Source organism: Chenopodium album, chromosome 6 (assembly GCF_948465745.1).
Source record: "Chenopodium album chromosome 6, dcCheAlbu1.1, whole genome shotgun sequence".
In the NCBI taxonomy this organism is placed as follows: Eukaryota; Viridiplantae; Streptophyta; class Magnoliopsida; order Caryophyllales; family Amaranthaceae; genus Chenopodium; species Chenopodium album.
In genome coordinates, this window is record NC_137839.1 from 50,755,164 (window position 1) to 50,777,143 (window position 21,980).

At 38.8% G+C, this 21,980-nt stretch overlaps 1 long non-coding RNA gene across 1 annotated transcript; it reads right to left on the reverse strand.

Moving 5' to 3' along the window:
- Nucleotides 1-19,948: 19,948 nt before the first annotated feature.
- On the reverse strand, nt 19,949-21,151 carry LOC145634884 (uncharacterized). The gene is made up of 2 exons (XR_014113667.1): nt 20,770-21,151; nt 19,949-20,174 (listed from the first exon to the last, which is right to left on the reverse strand). It is a non-coding gene; the product is annotated as an uncharacterized LOC145634884 (long non-coding RNA).
- Between the last annotated feature and the right edge of the window lie 829 nt (nt 21,152-21,980).

A 21,980-nucleotide genomic window follows, 5' to 3' on the forward strand; every position in this document is an offset into this window, starting at 1 on the left:
CACGTGTCTCTAAACAAAAGAGCTTTAAAATAGGAAATGTCCAAGCGTCTCTGAACAAAAGAGCTTTGATGATATGCCCACGCGTCTCTGGTGCAAAAGAGCTTCTGATGGAAATGTTCACGCGTCTCTGAACAATAGAGCTTTGGTGCTTGAATGTTTGTTGCGATAATGTTCTGAAGAAAAATTTCCGAAGACTAACGTTTGTCGATCTCTAAAGCTCGCCTGAACTTTGCTTTCGCTAACACCAGTATGTCGGTGTTTCCGTAATGAGCCATATCTTAGGCGCTTTAAGCTAAGCGAGACGATCTTTCATCAGGTCGACCCTTTATTGTGATTGTAATCAAACTGACTACTTAATCATGTCAAATTGCTTATAGGGGCTAACTAACGCACCAAGGAACCCAAAATTGCTGTATGAAGTCGAAATCACCTTTCTAAGAGGCTTCGAGCTCTGTTGTTGTTGAGATATTTCTGGCGCCAAGAATTGATTCTGTCGCCGAACGCTGTGATAGGGTCTTCCCTGTTCTGCTACACCTGTATTTATTTTTGACTATAGAACTTTGGCAATTTCTTTAATTATCTTAGGGTTGACCTAAGGCTTAATGTAGCTTGACTCATCGACTTGACACGACTCAAGGTATAAACTTGACTCGATATGTTTGACTGACTCGAGGTTGACTCGACTCGAAGTAACATGACACATGTGACTCGTGACCCGTGTGTGCATTGTAATGTGATCGTGCGACTCGAAAAAGCAAAAAGCAAAAAATTTTCGTTATTTTTGTGGAGGGTACCGACTTTCTCCCGGAAAAAAAAAAAAAAAAAAAAAAAGCGAAGTTTGAAGATGCATGTTGAATGAGCTTAGTCAAATGACATTTGATACTATCTCTCAAGGTGCAAGGATTAATCCATCCAAGGCTATCTCAATGGTTGACTCAATGATGAAAGTATTTAGGTATCTTAGGCACGGAGGCTAAGCACTTCATACTTCATGATGCAATGACAATTATGGGTGATGTTGATATGATAAGGTATGCTTCAACGTTGTGTTAAGATTTTGTGACAAAGGGTTCCTAAAGGGAAGTATATTTGGTCATGTATATGTGCAGTGTGTGGTAGTGACACTAAAGCTAGGCCACAAGAGCTAAGTGTGTGGAAAAACATATTGTTAGAAGAGCCAAATAATGGTGACTCTTAGGCTAGGTAAGCTAATGATGTAAGGACCAAGCCCCCAAGTCTAGCTCTAAGTGAAAAGGGATGAGCATTGGAGATTCCTTGATATGATCATGGTGCAAGTGTGTGAATGTGAATATGAATGCATGTTTATTACGGCCGCACCTCGACGTGAGGTTGCCTACGTATCCGTTAGGAATCAGGCCGAACGCAGCTCTAGCCGAACCTCGCACAAGTGTGTATACCTCAAAAAAGGTCTTTTTTAAGGGTTGTAACGTGGTTAGGCTAAAGGTTTGAAGAAGAAGGGGATAAAGGCTCAAGACCCTAGATAAGCCCCCAAGGTGTGCAACCTTGCTTCTGAATCTTTGTATTTTCATGCTTGAGTTTCTACTGTTTTTTTTTTTTTAGCTCTCTTTGCTTTAGCATTTATTTTATTTTTATAAGTGTGGGCAATCCCGATCATGCGGTCTATCACTCACTTCGCATTCATGTTTCTCAGGCACGGTACCGAGCACTCGATAAGAGACGCAATCTGAGACATGTTCTTATCGAAGACATTTTCATATCAAAGACATTGGAACACTTGCCCTTTTGTACACTTTTATTTATTTATTTTTGCTTATTTTTGCTATTTTAATCTTTTGAATTTGCTCAAGCTTTTTTAGAATTGCATAAGTTACACACCATCCCATCCCAAGGTTAGTAGATGTAGGTTTAAAAAAGAAAGGTCTATCGTTAGACGAGGCTCAAAGTGGTTTATGAAGAAAGGATTGTAAATTTGAAAGGTGAAAGGAGATATGATGTGGTTACAAGGGGTGCCTCAAATCATTGGTATACCTTGTGCTTAATTCGACATGGATTTTTTTATTTTTTTAATTTTTTTTTTAATTTTTTTTTTTTGCAATGCAATGTGATGATCATATATAAGGAAATAAATGCTCATTTTATTAAAAAAGAAAAAATATAATTATCCTACGAAATAAATCGAAAGGAAGAGAAAGGTGCCTGTGCTAGACTTATTGGGGAAAGGAAAAAAATGAAGAAGAAATAGAAAAAAAAAGAGGGATCATGAAATCTTGTCATTGAAGCTCGCCTCTTCTCTTGTGTTGTTCGCGTCATCATCACCCAGTCTTCTCGCTAGCTAGAGGCAATGGAATTTTGTTTGCCTCTATGAGATCTTGAATGAGGTTTTGAAACCTGTAGCATTCATCAGTGGTATGACCATTTCCTCGATGGTACTTGCAATAGGAATTTGGATTCCAAATCGAAGATCAATTTTCTGGTGTTGGATCCTCGGTAGGGCCAATAGGTTTGATTAATCCTCGATCATAGAGACGATCGAAAGCAGCATCGTAGGTCATTTCAATGGATGTGAACTCTCGCCTGGGTTTCCTTTTAGATCCTTGATTGTCCATGGCTAAGACATCATTATGGTCAAAGGTACTAACATTATTACTAGAGTGGGCGTTTTCGGAAGAAGAAGGATTGTCGTTCTTCTTTCCTTTCCAGCCACCGTGGTTACTATTGTTAGTAGCTTTTTGCTTTACGAGGTCGTCTTCGATTTCAATTCCGATGTCATAAACGGCCTTGAAAGTATTCAAGTTGTGTTGATATTTTAAATGCTTTGAATACTTTTCTTGGAGATTCTTGATAAACATCCTCACAGACTCCTTTTCGGTGGGGACCTCAACCATCTTGGCGGAAGTTTCCCTCCATTTATTAAAGAAAGAAGTAAAGCCTTCATTCTCTTTTTGTCTTAGCATCTCAAGTGGTCTATGGTCGGTTTCAACTTGGATATTGCACTTGTACCTATCAACGAAAGCGTTCACTATCAATTCCCAGGTAGAGGTTTTCTCCTTGTCAAGGGAGAAGAACCATTGTTGGCAAACGGTTTCAAGAGATAGTGGGAACAGAGAGGGAAAAACCTTCTTATTGATACCCTTAATGCTCATTATGGTTTCGAAAGCTCTTAGATGAAAGTAAGGGTTATCTGTTGCCTTGAATTTAGGGATGTCAGTGGCGTTGAACTTATGCGGAAGAAGTTCCTTGTTCAGCGAGACCCCTTGTGAACTCATGCCCTGAAATTTATAGTCACTAGATAGCTTGCTTAGACTCTCTTGCATGAGATTCATCTGTTGTTGCTTCACGGGATCTTGACCTTAAGTGTGAGGAGCTTCAGTGTTTTAGTCATGGTAACCAATTGGTTCCTAAGCTCATTGACTTCTTCTTGAGTTGCCATTATCTTTTTAGCCTTCCTCTTTTGACGAATCGGTTTATCAAATAGCTAGACCTGAATAAAGAGGTTGTCCTTGATTAATCGCCCTTCTCTCCTCGACCAAGTACAGTGGAAAAGGAATTTGGGGATATTCATTATTAATTATTTGACTCAAACTTTATTCAACATGCAATGGATGGAGGAAGTGAAGAAAGATTGGAATAGAATGTGAAAGAAGATTTAGATGGAGGGATATGAAGAATTAGGCATAGAATGTACCCCCCAACTCAAATGACGGAAAAGACCGACTTGTGCATGAACCTAAGACATGGTCATGGTGATGCTTACTCGAAGTGTGTGATAAGACTAGTGAGTGTAGGTGACATGTTAAGACTTGTGTCATGACCATGTGGCTAGACAATGTGACTAGACTCAAGCAAAGACTAAGTTAAGACTTCACGTATATGCATTAAACTGGACAGACTGTGGTATTTTAGTCATAACTTTTGATCTGCGACTCTGATTTGGATGAAACCAACGCCAAATTAAAGATAAAACTCGGGGCTACAGATCCATAGTTGTACGACTCGTAGTTCTTCCTAGAACTCCGGCTATAACCAAAACAAGTTGACGTTTGTGCAGTATACGGGAATAAAAATCCGGGTTGACTTAAAGGAACTATGATTCGATTTTATGTTTATTTATTAGCTCAAATTAATTAATTAATTAATTAAACAAAGTCATTTAGTCAATAATCAGTTTATTTAGTCTTAACACAAGTCAAACAAACGGTTAGGAAAAATCACATAGAGTATGCACAACAAATAATGCACAATTAGTTAAGTAGGCACAATATGATGCAATGAGTTTGCAACCTAACCATGGCTCTAGTTCTCTAAAGTTCGGGATATGGTTTAGTCAATAGAGGGTCCATGGTTAATTGTCCGGATGCACCGCGCGGAAGCCTAACCGTGAACGGTTGGCGCGAGTGGATGGGACACCGTGAGTTTTAGAAAAAAAACTCGCTTCCATGGTTTGGTGAATTCAACATCTCGGATGTACCCTTTGTTGCACGGAGCGTTCAATCAGGTAGATGGAGCATGAATTCCCATAGGGTTATGTCCATATGTAGAACACATATGGGTTTCAGAAAAGTGAGAAAAAATTCAATCAGGAAGTAGGATCGAGCAAACAATACGAAAAACTGGTCGAAATTAGAACGCATATTTCTGGCTCGGTATTGGGGGAAATTGGCGCCAGCAATCAGAGACTGGCGCCAGCTTTTAACTGTAGCGCCTGACGCCAATACTGGCGTCTGGCGCTACGACTAAAATGCTGACGCCAAGCTCTGGCCCCTGACGCTACTTCCCACATGCCTCAGCAGCTTTTTGTGCTCGATAAAATTTTCCAGTTTCGCGCGGTGTAATTTCAGTCCTAGTTGTGAAAGATATTCCTCAAATTTCCTACGTGTAAAATCCTATGTTTTTAACTCATTATGGATGGTCTTTCCAATGAGATCTTTTTTATGCATATGACAATAATGTTAATCAAAATTACGCACATGAAATACTTAGAACTTTTCGAGTCTCATCCACTCATTCTAAATCATTGCTGAAACAAATTCAGGAATTAAAATAGAAATCCTCCCTAGTGGAGTCGCCAAAAACTGTAGGGAATAATTTCAAGCCTTAAATCCCACTAGCTCGAACCCCACTGTGATCATAAACTAAATTACGGTGGCGTCCAAAAGGGAAGAAGATAGAGCAAAAGAGTCGCCAACAAGTTTTTAAGGAACTTGTAAACCGTTCATAGGATGAAGGTTACACCCCTTAACGATCCAAGAGATCGTCAACTCCATAAGGTCATGAACCAAATAAGGGTCCGGGGATGAAGGTACAAATCCAACCTAAAAGAGATTGAACCTGCCCTAATAATAGGCCTCTACTTTATTCTGATCGTATTCATGTGCGCTTTTTAATTAACATGCAATCAATAGGATTAACCCTAAACCTGTTTATCTATGTTGGTTGAATATAATGCACAAATAAACTATTATTGACGATCACTTGAATTTATAATCATATTAACCCTAAACAAGATTATTAATTATCTTATTAAGCATGATTACAAGTACCAATTCCCTTTAAACATGCATCAAAGGTGTGATCAAGCAATAAAGAATAAATAATGTATCAAGCAACATAATAAATAATAATCATGAAGAATAATAATAATCATATCATAATAATAATAATAATAATCATAAATAAAATAATCATCATCAAAATAATAATAAATTATAACAATTATAATCATAATCATGTTCATGTTAATATTAAAGCATAATAAAAATAGCAAGATCCTAGGCATGATACTAACAAGATTAATAACAAACCCTAGCATGTCACTAAGCAATAAAAATCAAATCTTTAACCCTAACATGATACTAGCAATCATAAATATTAGGAAGAGCATAGGAAGCATCACAACAATCATATTTAATATTAAAATTACCCTAGACATGATACTAGGAATATCATAATAACAATATAAACATGATTTCTACATCATAATATCAATTAAAACCATTAAAGCACTTACTTTGATGCCTCGTACCTCTTTCTAATAACAAAATACACACGTTAGTAACTTCAAGGAAAATAATGATCAAAACAATTAAATTAAATAATTGAAAAAGAGATTTGGGACCAAACCCTCAGAAATTAAACCTTTCACGTCTAGGACGAAGGCAACTTCGAATATGGCTAGGTGTTTCTAGATCTTGTGAATGCGGAATTTTGTATGAAAAAGTAAGAAAGAAATAATTAAAAGAACTAATGTTGTTGAAAACTTGCGTATGAATAGAATTGGGGAAAGTTGGTTATTGAAAAAGGGGATATATGACCTCTATTTATAGGAAAAAAGAGGGTCGAAGAATTAAGAAAAGAATCCAAATTCGAATCGAAATAAAACTCGTAGACATCAGTTTTTGCGGATTTTGTTTTTATCATATCTTTTGATCCAAGAATCGGAATAAGATCAATAAGATGTCGTTGGAAAGATCTTGAAGTCTACTTTCTAACCAATTTAGAATCAGATTAAAATATGTTGTAGAATAAAAGATATGAACGAAATAGTGAGACGGTGTCAGTTTTGGATAGAGTTTGATATCTTATTCATATCTTTTCCGTTATAGCTCGGAATTATTATTAAAATATATCATTAGAAAGATAATTTGAAGATCTATTAAACCATATAAAATTTGGATAAATATTATGAGGCACGAAAATAAAATCTGAATATATTCCACTTCGTACAAAACAAGGATTCTTAAAAGGAATAGTTTTATTCAATTTCAAACTCTTTAAAACATAATTATCAATCCTAACTCCATTAGGATTTAAAAGAACCTTCTAGAATATTTTAGAAGACTATAATCAATCCTAATAGCTTTAGGAATGATAATTAATAATAGGCCCTCCTCTAGATCATTGGGCCGCATATTAGGCTCAAACCGGGCCCAGTTTGGTAAATTGGCCATAACTTCCTCAATATTCATCGGAATTGGGCTTATAATATATCGTTGGAAAGGTCTTTGCAAGCCCCATCCAACTAAACTACTATTGGACCCATATCATGGACTAACCAAACTGGATTGGCTGTTTTCTTAAAATAAGTTTTCAAAAACAGAGAGAAAAGAAAAAAAATTAAAACTATCCGCAACGCTAGACTTTCCACACTTTCACTTCATTCGATTATGATTCGACGTAAAAGGTACTCATCACTGGGTTTGGTTTTGGGGAGACACAAATGGGTGGCTACACTAGTGTTGGGGTTTGGTGAGTCTGACTCACCGCGGAAACAACCCCGACCCAAGGAACCACTCGTAATTAATAAAACCGTAAAGCATAAATAAATAAGCACAAGAAAAGGAAGAACAAATCATACCCTTGAAGCGAGCTTCGCCCTCTCAAAACGGGCTCTTACTTGAATGCCTTGAGCACCACAAATGTCGTGCCTCCAACGGTATCCACCCACAACGGACGAACCCGACTTTTTCAGTCCGCTACCTTGGAGTTAGCAAGGTCCGACCAAAACCCAAGTGTTAATGTACTTTAAGAGTTATTCCAAAATATGGAATGCTCTTTCTTACTCCCACTCAAGCACTTTACTCCAAATCCCAAAGTTGGTATTTATAGAAGAAAGTATGAGTGGGAATTTCAATCCCATCAATGTGGGATCATGAAATTCCACAAATTAATTTAAAGCTAAATTAAATTAAAATTGCAAACTAATAATAAATCTACAAGTGGCATTACCATGTGAATTGAAATGGGTTGGTGAGGACCACATGGAGAGTAGGGGACCATACTTGCTCCCCATTCAATACTCTCCTTGTGCCACATGTCCTTACCCACTTGCTCCCATATTCCTCAAGCTTCCCCATAGTGACCGGCCCTATGGCCCAGCCACGAGCCCAGCCCCGCACCAAGATGCGGGCTGCTGCTGTGCGTGGCTGCTAGTGCGTGCGCTGCTAGCACGCCTAGCTTGCGGCAGCTAGCTGCTGCATACACCACGTCCACGCGGCTGCTAGTTGCTGCTGTGTGTGGCTGCTAGCACGGTGTGCTAGCACGCTCCTAGCCAGCCATGCTAGGCTTGGCTTGGTGCGCTTTCTAGCCACCTATGCTTGGTGCGCTTGCTAGCTATGCTAGGCTTGGGGCACTCCGATGCTAGGGGTATTTTGGGAATATGGTCGATTTATTATTATTTTGCGCGTCTCGTCTTTTTATTATTTTTTTACTCGACTTCCGACGATCGGTTTCGACGCTCCAAGCTCGAATTACCGACGTCTAAATATTTAACACTCGGGCGACGAATTAATTTCTTCCGAATTAATTCGTCGATTCGGTTCGTATATTTTGCTTGGGTGTGACCCGAAGGGTTCAGTCAAGATTAAGCTGTAATATTAATTATATTAATATTACTGATTGGAAGCGGCCTCCACCCAGGCATTCGATCACTTGACCTTACTGAATATATTATCTTTCTAATAATTCTGAACCCGCTATCAGAATAATACACTTGTTCGAAGGACACCATTCCTTTCAATCTCCCACTTGTCCTTCCGGACAAGTGTGCATTTATTGTATAGCCCCTTTCCTATGTCTCTTCATGAACTACAGAGTAAGATTACTTGTCATCTCTGTTACATCTAGAAGTGTTTTTCGAAATCCGAGTTTGACTGTCAATAAGCAGATGATTTCTAAAATCCATCTGAGCACGGCCATGCATTTTCACAGTCTCGCTCTTCGAGAGGCCTTGTAAAAAACAAGACATGTTCCCTATTGTTAGTAGGGGGACATTTCCAGTCTTGTAATGTAGCTTCTCTTACTAAGAGGATCTAGCCGCTCGATATCTATCGTTATAATCCCTAGTTACGGGAGACGTTTGGCGGATACCAAAGCGGACTAGCACTCAAACAAGAGACCTCCCACTACTCATGGTCAAGGAAAAGAGTTCCGATAATAATAATGAGAAAAATACTTATGACGATTTTTAAATCTGTTAAAGTATTCTCATAGGTCGATCCATAGTATGGTTTTAAACCAATACTTGTGCAAATGGTTTATATCCTCATAGCACAAGAAACCGTGCTATAAATCATACTACACACTAATATCTAATGGTCATTAATCGTCCACAAAAAATATGACCTTGATTAGGGATAATTTTCGATTAAAATATTCAATGTTCACTTAATAGGTGTTTCTTTATCCAAGCCATTGACTTGATACCCTATTTTGAATATTTATTAAAATCGAATAGACTCATTATTTAATTCTAAACCACAATTAAATAGAGACGGAGTGAATTAAATTGCATGAAAAATTTTAATTACTCCAAAAACTGAATGGTTCATCATAGTGCTTTACATTAACATTGTCCAAAATTTAATTAAAACACTATAATATGGAAATCAAAGCCAGTTTGCGACATGCTTGATTCCCATTGCCTCAATGTGTTTGTTGTCCTTAACTTGAGACAAGGGTTTAGTAAGTGGATCGGCTACATTGTCATCCGTTCCCACTTTGCAAATTCTGATTTCACCCTCTGTCTTCCATTCTCGAATCATGTGAAATCGCCTCTTAACATGTTTGATCTTCTGATGTTCTCGTGGCTCTCTAGCCTGAGCAATAGCTCCATTGTTGTCACAATGGAGGTCTATAGGACCCTTGATGGAGGTTACAACACCAAGTTCATCAATGAACTTGCGAATCCAAACTGCCTCCTTGGCTGCCTTAGACGCTGCCAAGTACTCGGCTTCAGTTGTAGAATCAGCGGTTTTTCTTTGCTTTGCACTCTTCCAACTAAACGCTCCTCCATTGAGACAGAATATGTATCCGAATTGTAACTTGGAGTCGTCTATGTCTGTTTGGAAGCTTGAGTCGGTATATCCCTCAACAACCAATTCATCTTTACCGCCATAGACCAGGAATTTATCCTTGTTCTTTTTCAGGTACTTCAGAATATTCTTGGCCGCAGTCCAATGCGCCTCTCCTGGGTCTGATTGGTATCGGCTCGTAGCACTCAAGGCATACGATACATCCGGCCTAGTACATATCATGGCATACATGATCGATCAAATAAGCGAAGCATATGGAATACGACTCATCCTTTCTTGCTCATCAGGTGTCTTTGGACACTGCTTCTTTCTTAAGGTTATTCCATGTGACATGGGTAGGTGCCCTCTCTTGGCTCCTTCCATTTAGAATCAAGATAGTACCTTATCAATGTAAGTACTTTGACTCATTCCTATCATCCTCTTTGATCTATCCCTATAGATCTTGATGCCTAGTATGTACTGAGCCTCTCCCAAGTCTTTCATTGAAAAACATTTCCCGAGCCAAGCCTTTACAGACTCTAACAACGGAATGCTATTTCCAATGAGCAAAATGTCATCGACATGTAAGACTAGGAAGGCGATGTCACTCCCACTGACCTTCTTGTAAACACAAGACTCATCTGGATTCTTGATAAAACCAAACTTACTGATGGCTTCACCAAATCGCAGATTCCAACTTCTGCTTGCTTGCTTTAATCCATAAATGGACTTCTTAAGCTTGCATACCTTCTTAGGATTGTTCTGGTAGACAAAACCTTAAGGCTGTGGCATGTACACAGTTTCTTTCAAAATTCCATTGAGGAAGGCGGTTTTTACGTCCATCTGCCATATTTCATAATTGTAATATGCAGCAATCACTAGAAGAATTCAAACGGACTTAAGAATAGCTACTAGAGATAAGGTTTCATTATAATCAACGCCGTGAATTTGCCTGTAACCTTTTGCTACCAGCCTTGCTTTGTAAATGAATACATTTCCATCTTTGTCGGTTTTCATCTTGAAAATCCATTTACATCCGATAGGTGTGTAACCTACGGGTAAATCAACCAAGTCCCATACTTGATTTTCAAACATGGAGTCCATTTCGGATTTCATGGCCTCTTGCCATTTTTCAGAGTCGGGGCTCGTCATAGCTTGCTTGTAGGTTGCCGGCTCATCTCCATCAACTACTAGGATGTCCTGATCTTCGGTTAATAAAACAACGAGATATCTGTCAAGTTTAGATCTTGGCCGAGTTGACCTACGTAGGGTAATGGACTGAGCATTTGCATTTTCGGTTTGACTTTGCATGTTTTGACTTTGACCAATGTCAACAGATTCTTCGTGAGCACTTTGATTGTCAACTTGTCCTTGTTGCTCGTCCTCTCGAACTTCGCGGAGTTCGATTTTCCTCCCACTTGTCATTTTGGAGAGATGCTCCTTCTCCAAAAAGACACCATCACGAGCAACAAACACTTTGTTCTCGGATTTGTTGTAGAAGTATTACCCTTTGGTTTCTTTTGGATAACCCACAAAGTAAACCTTGTCAGATTTCGGATGAAGTTTGTCATAAATGAGTTTCTTGACATATGCTTTGCATCCCCAAATCTTGAGAAAAGACAACCTTGGAGGTTTATTTGTCCATAATTCATATGGAGTCTTTTCCATTGCCTTTGACGGAGCACGATTCAGTGTAAGTGCCGCAGTTAAAAGTGCATGTCCCCAGAAAGAGATTGGAAGTTCACTAAGACCCATAGTCGATCGGACCATGTCTAACAGGGTTCGATTCCTCCTTTCAGATACTCCATTCCATTAAGGAGTTCCCGGAGGTGTTAACTCTGAAAGTATTCCATGTTCTTTCAGATGGTCATCGAATTCTTGGCTCAAATATTCGCCACCTCGATCCGATCGAAGCGCTTTGATTTTCTTGCCGAGTTGGTTTTCAACTTCGTTCTAAAATTCCTTGAATAATTTATCAAACGATTCACATTTGTGCGACATTAAATAGACATAACCATATCTACTATAGTCGTCCGTGAAGGTTATGAAATACCGATAACCACTCCTTGCGGGTGTACTCATTGGCCCACATACATCGGTGTGTATTAGTCCCAACAAGTCACCGGCCCTTTCTCCCAACTTGGAGCATGGTTGCTTTATCATCTTGCCTAATAAACATCCTTCGCAATTCCCAAAGGATTCTAAATCAAATGAGTCAAGAATACCTTCTTGAAGAAGCTTCTTGATGCGTTTGATGTTAATGTGGCCAAGACAACAATGCCACAAGTAAGTTTGACTAGACGGTGTAGTCTTAGCTTTCTTTGCAGGATTATTAACGTTATAGATAACACATAAAGACCATTTTCTGAATATGTCGTACCATATAAAACATTATTAAGATAAAATGAACATGATTGGTCCTTAACTCGAAATTCAAAACCTTTGGCGTCCAACGCCGAAATTGAAATGATGTTTTTGGTAATTTTGGGAACACAATAAACATTGTCAAGTTCCAAAACTAGCCCTGTGGGCAAAGACAAACTAAGAGATCCTACGGATATAGCACCAATCCTTGCTCCATTTCCTACCTGAAGCTCGATCTCTCCCTTCGCTAGCCTCCTAGTGTTCCTTAGTGCCTGTGAATCGGAACAAAGGTGTGAGCTACATCCGGTATCTAATACCCATGAAGCCGAGCTAGTGAAGTTAAAGTCTATAACGTAAATACCTGATGTAGAAGCAACGGTTCCGTTCTTCTTATCTTCCTTGAATTTGAGGTAGTCTCTCTTCCAATGTCCCTTCTTCTTACAATAGAAGCATTCGGAATCAGACTTAGAAGATGCTACCTTTTTCTCCTTGTTGTCTTTGGTAGCTTTCGGCTTAGGCGGAAAGTTCTTCTTTCCTTTCCCCTTGAAGCCCTTCTTCTTTTTGCCCGCCCTTTTGAATGGCTTGCCCTTCTTAATCATTAGCATATCATGCCTTCCCTCATTCTTGAGCGTCTGCTCAGCTTGCTTCAACATCCCATGAAGCTCGGTGAGGGTTTTCTCCATGCTATGCATGTTGTAGTTCATCTTGAACTGGTCATAGCCTTTGTGAAGGGAATGAAGAATGATGTCAATAGCCATTTCAGTTGAATACCCTGCATCAAGCCTTCCCATGTTCTCAAATAATCCGATCATTTTGAGCGCATGTGGGCTGACTGGCTCTCCTTTCTTGAGCTTAGTCTTAAGGATCTACTTGTGGGTTTCAAACCTTTCAGTTCGAGCATGTTCTTGAAACATATTCTGTAACCCAGAAATGATCTCATAGGCCGATTCCTTCTCGAAGAAGGTTTTCTGAAGTTCAGGAGACATAGTGGCTAGCATTACGCACTTGACATCCCGATCGGCTACTTGCCATCGGTTAAGGGCTGCTTGAGTTACCTCCTCATTGGGAGCCTCGGGCATTTCCTCATCAAGGACATACTCTTTCTGTTCTTGCATAAGAACGATGCGCAAATTCCTTCGCCAATCAAGGAAATTTGTACCACTCAACTTCTCCTTCTCGAGAATTGAGCGTAATGAAAGCTGGTTGTTTGACGTTGAAGACATGATTCTACAATTGAAATAATTTTAATGAAAAACTATTCAAAATTACTTAAATAAGATTGATTTTATTCATGCAAATTTTCAATACTTATTTAACGTCTTATTTACACGTAAAATTGTCCCTATTTTGTGAAAATAAGGCGATTCCAAGATCCGAAGAAACAAAGAGTGGTTAAGCATGCTTTGGCTTGTCTTAACACTCAATCTTCTAGGGCAAGCATTACCTTGCTAATGGCTCTAAGCCACTCTTGGTTAGACAATCGTCGCATCTAATGCATCTTTGACGATGTATCTCTTTTGCCACGGTATGTGAGGACTCCTCACTCATACCGATGAGTTAAACCAAAACCAACGTGCACACCCGGTGTGCCTTATGAGTCTTGGAGAAGTGATAGCACCTCGCTTTGGCGTAGCCTACCATCACCCTCGTTCGGTTGGTAAGTGTTGTTTTGAAAAGGCAAGTTTGACTCAATATTATTAGGGACCTAGGATTTCTATGTTGGTTGATTTAAGTAAACTTAACTAATCATCGCAACATAAAGAAAACCTAAACATGCATCTAACGAATAATTCACATGTATATAAGCATAAAATATAAAGCGAAATTATAGATGCATATTGGCAACTAGCATGACCCCTTGAATTCTTCAAATCTTCAAAAGGTGTTCATTTGCAATTCAAGGCTTTGTCTTCCAAGATACGTCATCTTCAAGACATAACCAAACTATGCAAATACTAGTGTCTAAGACTAGGAATAATCTAAATATTAAGGTACAAAAATACTTAACGGTGCGTAGACCGTATTTAGATTTACAAAAATACATAACGGCACGTAGTCTGTATTTTCTATCCTAATCGGGTCCCACTAGTTGCCATTTCATAAAACCTGTGAGAGAGAATATATATTCCATTAATCCATTCACTATTTGTGAGTGGCCCATGCAATTTACAATATCAAACAAGTAAAATGCATTTAAACAACCCGCGCACTAGTAACTAATCTAGGTGGTTAATCCGATTAACACGCCTAATTAAAACTAGTCAAAGTTGTTTAACCGATTATGTAATTTGACGTCATTAATTAATTGAAGCTCCAATTAAATTCCGCATTTCCCTTAATTAATCCAATTAATTAAGTCGGTAGCACCCAAACTTGTCAAAATTTTTTTTTGCCAATGCCGCTCAAAACCGAGGCCTAGCCTCCCAAAATTTTAATTAAAATAAACAAAATTAATTAAAATAAATAAAACGGCAAAATAAGCAATATTAAGCCAACCGCATTTCAAGTGGCTTTCGCTTTAAGCGTTTTTCCAAGGAAACTCGAATAATCGCGGCTCATGCAAACCAAGCATACTACGACTATTCACCTCACCGCACCAAGCATATGCACACACAAAAAACTCCGCACACACGGCTCTCGGCAAGCAGCCATGGGCTGTTGCCACTGCTGCACGTACAACCATGGCTGCTGGTGCGTGGCTGCTGCAGCCGTGTGCTGCTGCCGCGCGTGTGGCTGCACGCAAGTCGGGGCAGCCACCTTGGCAGCCACATGCGAGCTGCTATGCAGCCCGGCTAGCCAAGGGTGGTTCTTTGCCTCGTTTTACGTGCCATAGCCTCGGGATTTGATCCCATTTCGCGAGACATAATTAATTAATTCTAAATTAATTTTAGAACTAACTTAATGAGCAAAAAATAAAAATTTTAAACAAGTCTAACTTAATAAAATTTCAAAGTGCAAATAACCAAAATAATTCCAAGAACCATTCTTAATTAAAGTGGTTTAGCTTGGTGCAATAACAAAGTTGAGGCAATTTCTCACTTTTAATTTAATCAATTTAAATTAAACTTGAGAATTTGACAAAGTAAGGGGAAGTTGGAAAAATATGAACTTTAATGTTCAAATGAAAATTCCAACATCTAAATCCTTGAAAATTATATCTTCCAACATGAAGATAACCAAATTTCTATCACAAAAATTGAAACTTTATGTTTCCAATCAACTCAAAATGATTAAAACAACAAAGTTTAACACAAAATAAAATGGAATTTAGTGGTTTTTAAAGTTTCAATCACTTATCACAAATAAAGATTGAATCTTTAACACTTAGGAAGCCTCAAAACAAAAATATTCACACTAAAAAGCAATTAGTTTGCAATTATGTGAAAATAAATCAACCTTTAAGCATCAAATACTACCAAGTAAGTGTGCTTTAAGGGGACTTAAAAATGCAGAAAATAATGCAAATAATCAACCACATAATCAACAAGTTATGCCATTAATTTCAAGGTTAGAAAAGACTTAAAACTTTTCGTCAAAAACAAAAAATCCCTCGAAAAAGGCATTTCTGGTGAGAATTTGGCTAAAATCACAGGCCCAAAGGATAAAAACCTTTCCAAAACACCTTTTCCACCCAAAATTCACTATTTTTGGGCGAAAATCAGGGTTCTGGGCCAAATTCGACATTAAAAACGGGATTAAAATAAATAGAACCGAGCTACTAATCTAATTAGCAACTTAAACCGAAAAATAAGCCAAAATAAACCTTGAAAAACATGATTATAAAAATAAACGAGCGCGGCTCCGATACCGCTGTTGGGGTTTGGTGAGTCCGACTCACCGCGGAAACAACCCCGACCCAAGGAACCACTCGTAATTAATAAAACCATAAAGCATAAATAAATAAGCACAAGAAAAGGAAAAACGAATCATACCCTTGAAGCAAGCTTCGCCCTCTCAAAACGGGCTCTTACTTGAAAGTCTTGAGCACCGCAAATGTCGTGCCTCCAACGGTATCCAACCACAAAGGACGAACACGACTTTTTAGGTCCGCTACCTTGGAGTTAGCAAGGTCCGACCAAAACCCAAGTGTTAATGGAGTTTAAGAGTTTTTCCAAAATATGGAATGCTCTTTATAACTCCCACTCAAGCACTTTACTCCAAATCCCAAGGTTGGTATTTATAGAGGAAAGTATGAGTGGGAATTTCTATCCCATCAATGTGGGATCATGAAATTCCACAAATTAATTTAAAGCTAAATTAAATTAAAATTGCAAACTAACAATAAATCTACAATTGGCATTACCATGTGAAATGGGTTGGTGAGGACCACATGGAGAGTAGGGACCATACTTGCTCCCCACTCAATACTCCCCTTGTGCCACATGTCTTTACCCACTTGCTCCCATATTCCTCAAGCATCCCCATAGTGACCGGCCCTATGGCCCATCCACGAGCCCAGCCCCGCACCAAGATGCGGGCTGCTACTGTGCGCGCAAGCCACGCACTTGGTGCGGGCTTGCTGCTGTGCGTGGCTGCTAGTGCGTGCGCTGCTAGCACGCCTAGCTTGCGGCAGCTACCTGCTGCACGCACCACGTGCACGCTACTGCTGTGCGTCGCTGCTAGCACGGTGCGCTAGCACGCACCTAGCCAGCCATGCTTGGCTCGGCTTGGTGCGCTTGCTAGCCACCTATGCTTGGACATTTTTGCCCCTAGCATTCGGATGCTCGGGGCACTCCGATGCTAGGTGTATTTTGGGAATATGGTCGATTTATTATTATTTTGCGCGTCTCGTCTTTTTATTATATTTGACTCGACTTCTGACGATCGGTTTCGACGCTCCAAGCTCGAATTACCGACGTCTAAATATTTAACACTCGGGCGACGAATTAATTTCTTCCGAATTAATTTGTCGAGTCGGTTCGTATATTTTGATTGGGTGTGACCCGAAGGGTTCAGTCAAGATTAAGCTGTAATATTAATTATATTATTATTACTGATCTGAAGCGGCCTCCACCCAGGCATTCCGATCACTTGACCTTACTGAATATATTAGCTTTCTAATAATTCTTAACCCGCTATCAGAATAATACACTTGTTCGAAGGACACCATTCCTTTCACCTAGATCATCAGAGCTTGGGCTAGTTGGTTTCTCAGTTGTGAAGAGCTCTTCGTCTTCATCAACAAAGTAAGAATCGAGGAACATCTCGAATCCTGGTTCACGCTTCCCATCGTGGACGAAGGGCACAGGGAATTCATAGCATGGGAAGTCTTCCCCTTCTTTGATGTACTGGCCATTGAGGGTTAATGGATATGGATCCATGGCCATTTCCGTCTTCATGATTCGAGCGTTATTGCGAGCCTTCATTTTCAAGAGGGCTTGTCTCACATCTTCTTTTGTTGGCTTGAATCCCAAGCTAAAAGTATCCTTCTTGAGTGCACCAGGATGGCCCCAAAGTTCAACCATTTTCTTTTTGAGCCCGAGGGTCATTTTAGGGAAATGCCTTTGCTTCTTCATAATGGCATTAATGTTGGTGTTTGAATAGGGATAAAAGTCGAGATGACACTTCTCCTCTTCTTCGATCATGAGAACATCATCGAGTGAAAACCCCCAAAGATCTTCGTCTTCTTCGTCATGTTCAAAATGGACGATAGGAGTGTCGATAACTTGAATGCGCATGGGAGAAGCATCAGTGGTAATTGGGACCCCTCCAACTACGGCTTTCACTTTCTGGTGCAACGATGATGGAATCGCCTTTAGCTCATGAAGCCAAGGGCGTCCTAACAACAGATTGAAAGAGGCCTTAATGTCTACCACCTGAAACTTTGTGCGACGTTCAATGACCCAAGTATTTATGTTTAGTGTGATAGTACCCATGGCTTGACGGCAAGTATTATCATAAGCGCGAATCCCTTGAGTAGAGGGAGTCAGTTCTTCATTCTTTATGCCCAACTTCTTTGCAGTGCGGAGTGGGCATACATTAATTGCAAAGCCATTATCAACCAGGCTCATAGGAACATTCATCTGCCTACACACCACAGTGAGGTGTAAGGCCTTATTATGTTGTTCCCCTTCCAGGGGCAGATCCTTGTCAGAAAACGAATCAGATTGCTAGTACTTGGCAATTTAGTAGTGAGAAAGTTGACCAATCCTTGAGGAGTCATATCATCATCAACTCCTATTTTCACCAGAGCATTCATCACAGCCTTTCGATGCTCTTGAGAGGGTGCCAAAAGCTTCCATACATTCATCTCCACCTTAGTCTTTTGCAATTGTTTGACCACATCGTTGTTCACAGGGTCGATGGGATCAACTATCAGATGTGATTGTGGTGGAGGTGGAGGTGGACTAGGTTGTTGCAACCGCCCACTTCTGATGAGAACCTTGACCTCAAGGTCTCCCCAAACATCTTCACTTGTGCCAAGAGATGAACAGGCTATATCCTTGAGATAGACGTCTTCATCATCACTATCCCAAATTTCATTCACTTCTTCAGAACTCGAGACAAATACAACTTCCGGCAGATGTTCATTCACAGGTTGAATGAGTATTGATGGATCAAAGGAGACTTCATCTCCCATGATAGCCAAAGCATCGGAAAGAGGACCTATTTGAATGTTAGGCTTCTTGCCCCCTGGAGGGATAGGAAGTTGATTAACATCAATTAGGTCTTGGATCGCATCCTTCAACCTCCAACACTTCTCAGTATTATGACCCTTGCCTTGATGAAACTTGAAATAAGCATTGGGATCATAGCTAGCGGTCCTATTCTCTGGTCGAGGTTCTGGAAATGGTCCAATTGGCATAATCAATCCTTGACCATGCAAACGGTCAAAAGCAGTATCATAAGTCATTCCCAAAGGCGTGTAAACCCGCCTTTGCCTTTGGAATCTTTGAGGAGAAGCATTAAGGGCCAGCACATCATTGATATTGATATTGTTGGTAGCATTTTTGGGCTTGGAAGACGAAGAAGAAGGAGTGTCGTTCTTCTTGTTTTTCTAAGTGTTGTTATTATTGTTGCTACCAGCAGTCTTCATTAGTTCGTCCTCGATAATGATTCCAATATCGTATACAGCTTCGAAGGTACTCAGAGGCAGAAACTTCAAGTGTTGCTTGTACATATGAGTCAGATTGGCAATGAACAAGCGAACCATCTCTTTTTCCTTGGGGGGATCTACCAAGAGTGTAGCTGTTTCCCTCCACCTGCTTAAGTAAGTGGTGAAGCCTTCATTCTCTTTCTGTTTGAGAATGGAGAGTTCACGTTCAGAAGTCTTGGCCTGAATGTTACACGTGTAACGATTCATAAAGCTTTCAGCAATATCCTCCCAGGTCGCGACACGTTTGGATTCCAAAGAGTAGAACCACTGTTAACATGCATGCTCCAATGAAGAGAAGGAACACTGTAGGGAAGAGTGTAACATCTACTCCCTTAAAAGCCATGGTTGCAGAAAAAGCCTTCAAATGGAAAAGCGGATTATCAGTAGGCTTGAATTTGGGAATGTTAGCAGTGGAAAACGCACTACCACAAAATAGCCAATAGAGGACGCCTGAAATAGGCAATATAGAACGCCTTAGAGGCGTACTTCAAGTGGGGTGCCTTATAAAGTATACGAGACGCCTCTTTCGGGCGTTCTATATTCTATGCAAAATAGAACGCATATCCAATATAAGCGTCTCTAATTATAGGTACAATATCTATAAAAAACAAGGAAAATAGAACGCCTGTGTTGTGTTAGGCGTTCTATATTATTGCATAAAAGAGAACGCCTATGTTAGCTAACAATTCTCTTTTCCTTATTTTTTATAAAAAAAAAATAAATTTAAATAATATTACAGTGCAATATAAATACAGTGTACATATCAAAATACAGAATTACGAGTAATATACAATTCATATAGTAGTCAATTTAAAATTAAAAAATCAACCTTACATAATATTGTATAAAGTACAATTCAAGTAAATTATACGAAGTACATAGTAATGGAGAAACAAGAGATAAATTTAAACAAATAGCTAATCTTCATTTCTTCCCAGGTATATCTGCATCAATCAAAATAAAAAACAAGAACAAAATCATTATCAAAATTCACAAGATAAAAAAAACTACAAAAACTAAAAATCGAACTCAATATACCAAAAAAAAAGGTACTAGTCAATATTGGAAATCAGAGGTCCTTACTAATTTCACTAGTATTGGCAGATTCAAAAGCTATTTGACAGAATTTACAGATTAAAATATATAAGTTATGAATAAAGCATATAAAAATCAATAATGGAGAAACAACCAAGAGAGCAACAATGTTAATGGAAAGCCATGGATGTCAGATGCAAAAAAGCGATTCTCGAATTTGTCGTTTTAAATACTTGATAATCTTTCAATTCTTCATGACAAATTTGAGGATTTCTTGTAAATATCCTCTGAATTCTTTCAATTATCACGCCCAAAATATGAAAACTTGAAAATAAAGTTGTGGGTAAAGATAAACCAAATTATAAGTATAATTTGATATTACCCCCATAATGAAAATGTTTAGATCAACTAATTCTCAACAAAAATGTAAACAATTGCAGAAATAAGAATGAAAAATTAAGGGGAAAATTTGTGAATTGAAAAATTAAACTAATGAGTTTTTACCTAGGGTTCGTGAGCGATGAACAATAAGAATTGTGGTCGCGATAAGCGGCAACGGACGACGGTGGAAGATCTGATAGAATAGTTTCTCTTTAGGAAGATGTTGAGGTAGATGAATCGGTGATAAATTTTACTTTATTTTCATTTTACAATATGAATCGGTGAAAGAAATAGAGGAATGGAAGAACAAGAGGCGTGTGTGTAACTGACAGAGAGGAGGTGGGTAGGGTTTAGTTGTTGATTTTTTTATTTTTTATTTTTATAATAATTCTCAAATAAATTGTAATAATTTAATATAAAAGGCGGAGTTTTTTTTACTCATATAGAACAGTTAACCATACAAGGCGTTCCATTATTAAGTCACATTTTATTTAAAAAAATAATATAATCAAATAGAGGTGTTAGGTAGGATAGGCGTTCTATATGATTTTACATATACAACGTTCATCAATCTTGGGCATTCTATATAATTTTAGAGAACGCCTAAGCAACTTGACAGTTTTGTATTAAGCGTTACTTTTTCCACTTTTTGTGGTAGTGACGTCTCAGGAAGCTTGTCCCTTATGGACGAAGAGGTGACAGGTTGTTCCACATAAGTGAATTCTTCAGAAATCTTACTCATCTGTTCCTTAATCTTGTCCATTGCAGCAGTAGTGACATTGTTTTGATTATCTTGCTCTACCGTGTTGACTCTAGTGGTGAGTGTTTGCATCATGTTAGACAACATTTCAATTGTGTTGTTGATGTTCTCGATATCTTCCTTAGTAGCCATTGGTTGAAAGTAGACTAGAGATGGATCTTGTGGAGATGATTGTGGTGGTTTTCTTTTATGCCTCTTTGGTATAAGAGGTTGTTGAGGTATTGACTCGAACCGTAACAATCTACCCCTGCTTCTTGACCCAATGCTGTGACACCAAAACAAACACACCTTTAATGACCAAACTTAACCTTAACCCATCCGGATAAAAAAAAATTGAATTTTAAAAATCTATAATTTTGAAATTCTATTTATTTATTTTTTTTTATTTTAAAAAAAATATGGGAGGATACTATCCAACTTTCTCCGAAAAAAAACGACACAAAAAAAGACTACCCTAAAATACAGTCAAAAAGTGGTGCATGACTAGAGAAAAAAGTGTATGAATACGACATGTGAGTGATTAAGTGAGGTTATGGACGCGTGTTTTGACCGTACAGCTAGACATGACACCAAA